The following is an 11225-nucleotide window of genomic DNA, read 5'->3' on the forward strand; positions in this document are numbered from 1 at the left end:
CTCTCTTTCTGGTCATCATCTTACCGGCTTTTTTTCTAGCCGGCTCATTGTCTGGCTTTTTACAGCTTATCCCTTGGTGGTCCTGTCTAAGTCCCATTTGTTCAGATTCATAAATCTAAAATCTGTCTTTTATCCTTCAAACTTTCTTCCAGGAGAAGAAAAGGATGTTAAGGTTTCATGGTCTCTAAAATTCAGATCTCTTAACCAAAGGTGGAAAATGTAGTGTTGATGTATTATTTCATATTTAGAAGCAGCATGTCAGGAGCAACATGCCACCCAGAAAGTGGGGCACTCTGTTAAAATCATAAAGTACAACAGCAGGTCTTTTCAGTGAAAAAACATATTTTTAAAAAATAAAAACCTCAGGAAAGGGTTATAATGAAGCACTCCTGCATTTCTTATCAGCACTTCAAAGACTTTGCAGAGACAATTATCACAAAATACTAGATGTTAGAAATATACACGCAAGTTTCAGAAAACAAATGCATTTTGTGCAGTCCTTAACTCAGTTAGTTTATCTTCATTTCTGAGTATAATTTTAGCCCAAAATGCACCATTCAATAATTTCAGGGACTAAATTTTACAGTTTATAACAATGTTTATACATTTCCAGTTTGCTAATTGTTTAAAACTTTCCCACTATTGAAGATTCTTCTATTTCATGTGTCACAGCATTTATTTCCATCTTGGTTAAGTTCTTGTTATGCTTAACACAGAATTTCCCACAGGTGGCTGCTCTCATGATTCTTGAATTTAGCTCTCTATAGTCTCATGGGGGCCAGACATAATCCCTGGAACAAGAATAAATGTCTGGGGACAGCTTACTAAAATCTAGGGAGTGTATAACAGGAGAATCCACTGCTGAAAAGCCTATGTTGTCAAGTGTTTTTTCTAAAAATCTGCCCCCAATTTTCTACAGTTTTGGGTACAACCAAAAACACAGGTGAATTTATTACATTTGCTAAGATAACATTAACAGAAAAATTTCAAAATAACATTTATTCAGTATTGTTGTCTATATACTGTACATTTTCTGGTATGGCCTGTTTGCTGTTTACAATTAGCCAGTAATAATAACTTACTTCAATTATTCATTTAGAAGTACAGTCAGAATTTGGATGCTGTGCAGTGCCATCTGTGGTTTGTGGATCTGCTGGAGTGGCATCAGTATTGTTAAGCACATTTACTGTTTAAGGGGTATTGACTACAGAAACAGGCATATTTTATGGCTTTTCGGTATCAATAAGAAAAAGACTTCACTTAACAGGAATTCTTTTCACCTCATTTTAAGTGGATGTGACAGCACAGTGTTTAGCTTAAATTAACATTGTAGAGCTTATCTTTATGTAGACTTAGCTGTCATTTCTTTCAACTACATGTTTACTCATCATAACTGTTGTAATAACTGGTCATGTTGACAACAATCCAAGGATTGTATTTGAGAAGCAGGAAATGAAAAATACACAAGAAAATAGCCAAGGTTATTACCAGAAAAACAAAGATAATTTTTAAACAAAGCCAAGTACACAAGACAGAAATCACAGTAATCAAGGACAGAGTGAGAGGGTCAAAATCCAGGAAAAAAGCATGTAATGAAAACCAAAATGAAAAACATCAGGAAAAGAAGGGATTCATAGCCAAGAAATCCAAAATTATTAGAAGAAACTCTAAGTTTCGTTATGCTAAGTAACTCAAACAACCAGGAAGTGTGCAATGCTGATATACCATTGTGCTAGTGATGCTACATGTCACACAGCTGCAGTGGCCTGGCAACAAAGGCACAAATAGCAGCATCCATGTCAACAACAAAATGGCATTGCAGAAAAAACATATGCAATTTTTTAACATTTTTAAAAGCACATGTAAACAAAAAATAAATATAACCAATAAATTCCTTGGCCTTTGAAACTTACCAAATTACTATCATAAATATTATTTAAAGACTGAGAAATACTGCAAGAAAAAAAAATTAAGTACAAATTTCAAATTATGATAACTGTGAGTGACAGAGACCCACATATAGATGGAAGCAAAACATTCACTTTTACCACAAATCCAGTGATGTCCACAGCCAAAGTATAATCTGGATTTACATAATTAGTTTGTAATTGCAACAGGTTATGTTTAATTTTAACATATCTAATGCGCTCACAACACACATTTATATGTTTATGTATATGCTTGCTATTGGATATAGTATGCCCAGGATGACAAGAGCAACATTACTTTTTGTTACTTAAATCACCGCCCATACTCTGAAACTCTGCCTTCATGAGGCATTAGATTGATTTAGAAATGTCACATCAGTAAATCATTTAATTGTTCCCATCCAAATGAGACAAATTAAGTCATGGTTGTCTTCAGACATATAATATATTCACCTGGCCCAACAAGACTAAGGCCTCTAGGACTATTTTTTGTGTAGAATTACTTTGCTTTCTGGTAGTAGAGGGCGCCAAATTGATGTTACGAAATTTTAGAATGAAATGTTTTCCATTCTTAAATGCGCTAAAAAGTAAATAAAAAACATACCCAACAGACAATAATTTATCCCCTCCACTACTCTAACATGCTTGACTCCCACCCAGAAACATTTTTGACGTTATTAAACTGATTTTACTGACTGTTGGAACCTCCATCACCAGTTGTGAAAGATCTTTCAGTAAATTAAAACTTATCTTGTCCTACCTGAGATCATCCATGGCACAGGAAAGATTGTCAGCCTTGGCTTTGCTGAGGGTGGAGTGGCAGGTTACCGACAGCATACATTTTGATGAACTAATCGATAAATTTGCAGCAGCAAAGGCTAGGAAAATTTCTCTTTGAAGTTAATAATTGCATTTAAAGCATTATACATCAAACTATTTTTTTTACTTTATACTAACTTCATTTTCAGGTTATTAAATTATTATATCCAATGTAATGTTTAAGTTTTTGCAATGTTATATTTGAATAATATTTTAGAATAATTATATTTTCGAACTACCATTGTTGTCTTAATTATTTTACTTCGTTCTATCAATCCATCCATCCATCCATCCATCCATCCATTTTCCAACCTGCTGAATCCAAACACAGGGTCACGGGGGTCTGCCGGAGCCAATCCCAGCCAACACAGGGCACAAGGCAGGGAACCAATCCTGGGCAGGGTGCCAACCCACCGCAGTACTTCGTTCTATCTTTATAAATTTAGCGAAACCTTGAAAATATATGCATAAAAGTGCTTTAAAAAATTAAAATATTTAAAAATTTTAAACTATTTAAAATAAAAAATATGAATTTTTTTTCTTAAAATACTATTATTTTAAATACATTTTTTAAAATGTTCTTTCCCTTCCCCATTGCATTTTGGCAAACAGGAGGGGGCGCAAAATCTTCAGTTGTCCACGGGCGCTGAAAACCCTAGCTACGCCTCTGTTAAGATGGTGGCATTGCAACAAGGTATTGAAGCTTTAGGACAATACAAACCCAATTTTCATCAAAACATTCTGTATACTTAAGGCTTAAGTCTTTCTAGAAACATGTTTGTATTTTATGAGTCAGAATGTTAGGATTTCACTCTTGTTTTAGACAATTGTTTTTCTTTTAGATATCTCTGGCCTTTGACCCTGCTCTCTCTCTCTCATTACTTTGCCTTCTGTCATAAGCTGTTTAATTGTTTAGTCCATTTTCTTTATTCTTTTCTTAGTGAACACCAAGTTTTTTCTAACATTATTCTAATATTATTCTATAATGATTCATAGCAACTGCAGTTAAGGACAAGGGAGTAGGGGTGCTGAGGGTGCTGCAGCACCCATATTGACTGGGCTATTTGCATTGCTGGACTTTTTGCATGGGTTAACCTGGGCTGTAGCCCAGGACCCCGGAGGTAAAAGGCGACCCTCAAATGTATTAATTAAAAAATAACTGTTCTTTGTTTTTCATAGAAATATTCCTGTCACTGGACAATCATTTTCTCTTTAACCTCATTCATAATATGTCTCTTCCACACACACCACCTTTCAAGTGCACTTTGCACCTTTAACTTGTTATGTCCTCACTTGGCCTAGTCCATCCTTGGTTATGAACCACTGATACTCTAGAAAACAGGTGGTGCCCACAGGCCACAAACACAAAGCTTCAAATAGAAGCTATAGAGTATAGACTATTCAAAAGCTGGAAATGCTTTGTGGAACTTCACGCTTGCCTCACCCTACTGACCATGTCTAATTAAATGTCCTCAGAGATGATTATCAAAGACCACATTATTGTATGTTATTTCCTTCCACTGTTTTTATTTAGGATAGTAATTAAACAACACACTGTTTGCTTTCTTAAGTGTTATTTTCCATTGCCTTAATATCTTAATACTGCCATAGGCTCTGGGTAGTAATATATTGGGTTTAATAGGACCAGGATTCATACAGAACATAGTCTTGGGGACATTCCACCACCTGCTTGATTCAGGCTTGCAGTCTTTTTCTCTGAGGTGCTGTATGTCTATACATATCAAGCAATGTAGGAACTGTGGTTATCTTTGATTTACAGTATATTTATTTTATATATATCATTAAACTTTTGGCTCTTACTTTTCCAAAGTTTCTTATAGCATAGCCATAATGAAAAGGCGTTACCTCAAAGCACGTGAGTTACAGGAAAGGGAATAAGAACAAGAATTATAATTGCTGTTTTCATGGCTGTACATTGCATAACAGACTAATGCATACATATAGTACTGCACATTTTTTTTACCTACAGAGTACTGTACATCTCTTTCTTATCTAATAAACTACAGGATAATTGACATTACACCAGATGTTCTCTTAGAAACATAAAGATTTACATACTGTTATCAAAGGCAGTTAGTCTTTGCTAGTGACACACCCATTGAAGTCTCAGCAGATGAAATATTGTCTTTCTATCTTTCACTTTTGTTTAATTTTGCACGTAAAGAAATATTCATTTACTATTTTTTTCAGATTAACCCAGGTCATTTCTCATTTACCAATGAGTTCACATCTTGTCCTCACAGGTGGCACAGTGGTAGTGCTGCTGCTCTTCAGTAAGAAGATTGTGGGTTCGCTTCCTGGTTCCTCCCTGTGTGGATAGTGCTTTGAGTACTGAGAAAAGTGCTATATAAATGTAATGAATTATTATCTTTTTTATGTACTGTAATTTCGATCTATATTGATACTACATTCACATTAAGTACAGTATTTAGCACTCCTAGTATATATTGTGCCTCTCCTTGGGCTCCATACAAAAATGCAACTTTATTATCAACTAACTAATAGTACTTTATCCATATTATCATAAATATTAGATAAAACATATTAAATACAAACTACATTCTTAACTCTATAACTGTCCTTTTTAACTGACAAGACTTTTTACAGTTTTGAATGTGAAACATTTTCAGATATTATTATTCTTGTTGATATTCATTTGGCATCTGTACTTATCTACAGTAATTAATGAAGATCATGATACTTTAAAGTTGTTTTCAGATATTTTTTGCAGTATGAGCACAGTGCTGTTAGTTAACCTACTCAGATTTTACAATAAGCAGTGAGGACTGAAATGGAAACACGCTGACAAAAATTCCAGTACATTAAGACATTAAATCACAAGTATCAGAAAGAGTAAACACACTCACCTTAAAGAAGAGAAGCACCATATGTGTGATTTTTCTCCTGTTCAAGTGAAAATGTTGAATTTAAACAAAAACTCTTTCAATCTATAAACCTCCTCCCAAAACAAATACAAATCTTCACACCCAAACCTCTCTGTTCATCCTGTTTCCATCCTGTTCTACTACTTCCTTCACCTGTGCTTACGAAACATTAACGAATAGTTAAATATGGGAGGGCACAATCACCAAGTTACTTAAATCATTCTGTTAACTCGGCTCTAATTTCTACACCCATTTATTTCTTCTGCTAACCACCTAATTTATTGCAATAAGGAAGACATGATACAACTTGCAATTGGAAGGTTTTTTTTAACTGCAGGCATTTAATTAACCTTACTGTTTTTTACATTTCATGGAGTTAAAGCAACTCTTTCATCTTTGTTACATGGAAGGATCTATGAACAAAAAGATCAGAGAAGCCTTCATTATACAGTATGCTGTGGAGTATTCCTGTTGTTCAAATTCCCATTATTGTCTTTAGTGTTTTTTATTGTGAACACAATCCCGCAGCACTTTACAAGAAAAAGGTGCTTGTATTTAGGTTTTCTTTTACTGCATAAGAAGAGAAAGTAAGTTGTTACTGGTCACACAATGAATCAGAAAAGAGGATTAAAGTGAAAGCCTTACATTTTAAAGGCTGTAGCCACGGGTGGCACAGTGCCGCAGTGCTAGCACTGCTGCCTCGCAGTTAGGAGACCCGGGTTTGCTTCCTGTGTCATCTCTGGGTGGAGTTTGCATGTTCTCCCTGTGTCTGTGTGGATTTCCTCCGGGTGCTCCAGTTACCTCCCACAGTCCAAAGACATGCAGGTTAGGTGCATTGGCAATCCTGAATTGTGTATGTGTGTCCTGTGGTGGGTTGGCGCCCTGCCCAGGATTGGTTCCTGCCCTGTGCTGGCTGGGATTGGCTCCAGCAGACCCCCGTGACCCTGTGTTAAGATATAGCAGGTTGGAGAATGGCTAGTTGGCTGGCTGACTTAGCCACATAAGCACTAGTGTGCTTTTTATTACTCCTTTTTACTTAAGCAATTTATAACTTTTAAATAGCAATTAAAACAACTTTACTCCCTTTAAGAATCCATCCATCCATCCATTTTCCAACCCGCTGAATCCGAACACGGGGGTCTGCTGGAGCCAATCCCAGCCAACACAGGGCACAAGGCAGGAAACAATCCTGGGCAGGGTGCCAACCCACCGCACGACACACACAAACACACCCACACACCAAGCACACACTAGGGCCAATTTAGAATCGCCAATCCACCTAACCTGCATGTCTTTGGACTGTGGGAGGAAACCGGAGCGCCCGGAGGAAACCCACGCAGACACAGGGAGAACATGCAGACTCCATGCAGGGTGGATCCGGGAAGCGAACCCGGGTCTCCTAACTGTGAGGCAGCAGCGCTACCACTGTGCCACCGTGCCGCCCCTCCCTTTAAGAATATTTGTTAAAATGTTATGACATATTTATTTTTGTTAGTTAGGATGCATTTGGTGTAACATTTTTAAATGGCACAGCACTTTAGCGCGGTTTCCATATAGCCCTCCTTGTTTCTTTTACCTGTACTTGGAATTAGGTCACTAAAGTCATTTAGAATATAAAATTTGCCAAGATACACATTATTGTCATGTTATGTCATATTCATAGCCTTTTTTTGCTTCTTTCATGACAGCATAATATTTTTTAAATGAAATTTCATCCTCCGGGTGGCAGACGGAGAAAGTCCTGGGAACAGGAGAGCAGTATATATACTCGTAATAAGCAGCTCAGGACCAAAGGCCAATTGTCCTAGGGTAACAGGGTCCTTGTCATTGAGCTCATCACCCACACAGGATAAGAGTGATTCAGAGACATAAAATCCCAACATTATAAGGTACAGTATAATGGAAGAAGTTAAAGTAAGTAATTAAGGCTTTTACAAAGCAGACAGTTTGTAATGAAAACTTTCAGGTAAGGTTGATAATTAGCTGTGCTCTTCCATTTTTTGTATAATCCTTTTATAACAATTCACACTGTTAAAAAATTTAAGAAAATAAAGTTAACTTTGGAATATGAAACTTATTTGGTAAATGTTCTTGAATTTCCCTCTGGTTGTCCACATTTCTGTCAAGTGATCATTTTCAGCCCCAACAGGGTAAAGAAGTCATATATTCAGAGATTTAGATGGGTGGAGGCATTTCATCATTTGGAAAAATTACTACACTAACTATGAAACTGGGAATCACTTTCTTTTGTTCATTTTCATTCCACTTTTTCTGGTGACTGTCACTGTAGCAACATGCTGAGTTGGCCAGGCACCTCTGTCTCCAGTAACTTCTTCCAGCTAATCTTGAACAACACCCAGAAGCTCCCAAGACAGGGGAAATACGTGGCACAGTACCTCTTGTGTTTCCTGGGTCTGTCCAATGGGGCAAATCTGGGACACTTGTCATATGAAGTTCTCAGGGCATTTTGACTGTTTTCCCAAACCACCTCAACAGACTCCACTCAGTAAAAAGAAGATGAAATTCTACTCAGCAGTCTTCTCATATCACCAAACACTGCTGTCATGGAGAGGAAGCCTACATAACAAACCCACTGTGGCAGATCAGGCTGAATTCATCTCGCTGGACCCAAAATTCAAACCTGTTGATCCAGGGCAGGTCAGACAGATAGAGTGACAGGGCGCAGATCAGTCACCAGCACACTGTCACACACAGGACACTCCAAGGTGAGCACTGCTACTGTATATGTAAAGTGTAATTTGCGATATATTGCCTATTATTAGTTCATGCCAGTAGATGGTGCTGTTTGTTTTCATGTATAATTCCCAAAGTTTTTTTTTCTATTGACCTGTGCTCTTGTTTTATGTATTTTGGTGCTTTTGAGATACAAAGAGTCCAGAAAATAAGCCAGAGTCTTTTTCAGGATATTTGTCTGAGGGAAAACTCACTTCAATACATGATATAATATGAATAAAAGTCTGTGCTGCATAACTAATTACAACTGTTATTCAAACAGAAACAGCGCCATGGACATCAACAGCAGTCACTGTAGATGCCTTTGTATTGAAAAGCAATTTCTACAGCAATAGCAGTCACAAGACTACCGGATCACACATGCGCATCATGTTATTACTGACCCCAGCAGGCAATATTTTTGCAAAATAACACAATAATTATTGTGAAATAATAAAAAATTAATGCAAAAAAGGCAATACTTTTGTAAAATGAAACAATAATTTTTTTTTTCTTTTCAGCATTTTTTAACTTTCTTTGGCAAAAATAATTATATGGCATTCTTATACTATTGTTAAAAAGGAGTCATATGCAAAAAATAAAATTGATTTCTAAATTAATAAAAATGCTTGCACATGTGCACAACAGTTGTATGATTTAAAACACTGATTAACAGATGCATAGAAATAATAATAGGCCACCTGATCAATTAGCAAAATGATTGTTATTTTGCACCCCTACTAGCACCATTACAAGGATTCATACAGTAAAACATTTCTTTATGGACAAATTGATTAATGAAAGTGTTCAGGTAATTTCAGGTCAGGACAGGTTGGGAAATATGCACCATACAGCATGATACTGCACCCACCACACGACAAAACAGCTCGGATCCAGGTTGGCAACCCCCCATGCAGACATGTGGTCCAGTCCCACCCCCTGGAAATGATCGTCTATCTGTCACAGCCAGGTGTTACGTGGGCATCCCCTTGGCCCAGTCGAGCCACTTGAGGCCCCAACAATGAGGATCCTGTGAGCCGGATCACCCTCGGGGAATCACACCACATGACCATAGTGCCACAGCTGATGGTTGCTCACAGTGCAGGTAATGTGCCTCATTTGGGACTCCGTGAGCAACTGCTCATTCAAAACAAAGTCAAACCAGCAGTACCCAAGGATTCTCCAAAGAGACACAGGAGTCCAGTCTTCGTCTCAGGTCACTGGATAGCGTCCATGTCTTGCAACCATATATCAAAACAGAAAGCACCAGGACTCTAAAGACTTGGACCTTTGTCCTTTTGCAAAGATATTGGGAGCATCACACTTCCCTTTCCAGTGACCTCATGACCCCCATGCTCTCCCAGTCCATCTACTGACTTCATAGGAAGAGTCACCAGAGACATAAATGTCGCTGCCAAGGTAAGTAAACCTCTCAACAAGGTCAACATTCTCTCCACAAACAGACACACTGCTGATGGATGTGCCCAGAGGTCATTAAAGGCCCAGATCTTGGTTTTTATCAGGACACTCATAGGCCCAGACACTCAGACTCCTCACTCAGTCTCTCTGGAGCCCCTATCAGAGCCTCCATTGACTCCACGAAGATCACAGCATCGTTGGCAAAGTAAGTCTTTCTTCACCGACAGATACCACGCAGCCACTGGAGACCATGACCTTGTCCAACATCCAGTCCATGCAAGCATTAAACAGAATAAGAGCAAAAATACACCCCTGATGAAACCCAGAATCAACTAGGAAAAACACAGTAGTTCTGCCTCTGCACAGCATCACAGTACCAGTGTGCAGGCCGGCCATGATACCCAATAACTTCGTAGGGATCCCGCTTAGTCTCAGCATGTCCCACAGGGCAACTTGATCAACTGAGTCAATTGCTTTACGAAACTCAATAAAGGCTGCAAAGAAACTACCAATATTCCCATTTGTGCTCCATGAGAACCATAAGTGCCAGGATGCGGTCAATGATAGACTTCTTAGGTGTAAAACCAGACTGCTCCGGTTGCTTGTAGGTGAGCAATGCCAGCCCAGCGTGTCACAATTGCAACGTTATCTGTAAGGACTATTCCATCACCCGCCCTGACTGCAACTCTCCAATGTGCGTATTGCTTTGATTATTCTGTAAGCAGGATGTGGATGACTACACCATAGATGATGTGTTACTTGCTCACATATTCCTCTAACAAATGCCTCCTTATCTGCCCTCAGAGCCTTCACAGCCATCCTTCTCAGTTCCTGGTACAGACCGGAGTTGCCATCAAACCATGCACTGCAACTCCTCTTGATAATATCCTGGGTGCCCTGCGAGATGAAATACCTCCTACTGGGAGCACAAGCAACACCAACACAATCTTCAGCAACTTTCATGGTCTTGTCACAGAAGGTGACCACTTTCATACTTAAGGATGAACATGTTGTAGAAAAGTCTACGTTTAATTTGTCTTTGTTCTAATGGTTGTTTTTATTTTCATCTGACTTGGGTTTATTCTTCATGCTTTTCCTGCTAATAGGCCTGTACAGTATGTGTTATATACAACAAAGAATATGTGTTACGATGGGGTCTACATAAATATATATACAGTATCTACCACCTGAAACTAACCACTATTTTTAATTCAATAACTTTTTCTTTGTGGTAGAGACAATGTATCTAAGAAATTCTTAATAACTGTTGGAAGTGTGACCGCTTTATCGATTTTTGGATTGGGAAATGTTTGGTCTCTATGGAAAAAACTGGACAAACTTCAAGCATGTGTGTGCTTTCATAGAATTCAGAGAAACTTTGCTGACTGAGCAGAGTTCTGATGTCAATGTGACAATTAAT

The 11225-nt window shown here is 38.1% G+C and overlaps 1 protein-coding gene across 1 annotated transcript in view; it reads right to left on the reverse strand.

Moving 5' to 3' along the window:
• The window catches only part of LOC114642847 (ret finger protein-like 4A), a 33027-nt gene extending 27222 nt beyond the window's left edge, over positions 1–5805 (reverse strand). The window contains exon 1 of the mRNA XM_028791607.2: positions 5636–5805. The gene's annotated coding sequence lies outside the window, so the exon portion shown is untranslated. The remainder of the gene's footprint in view (positions 1–5635) is intronic.
• Positions 5806–11225: the final 5420 nt, after the last annotated feature.

Source organism: Erpetoichthys calabaricus, chromosome 2 (assembly GCF_900747795.2).
Source record: "Erpetoichthys calabaricus chromosome 2, fErpCal1.3, whole genome shotgun sequence".
NCBI lineage: Eukaryota > Metazoa > Chordata > Cladistia > Polypteriformes > Polypteridae > Erpetoichthys > Erpetoichthys calabaricus.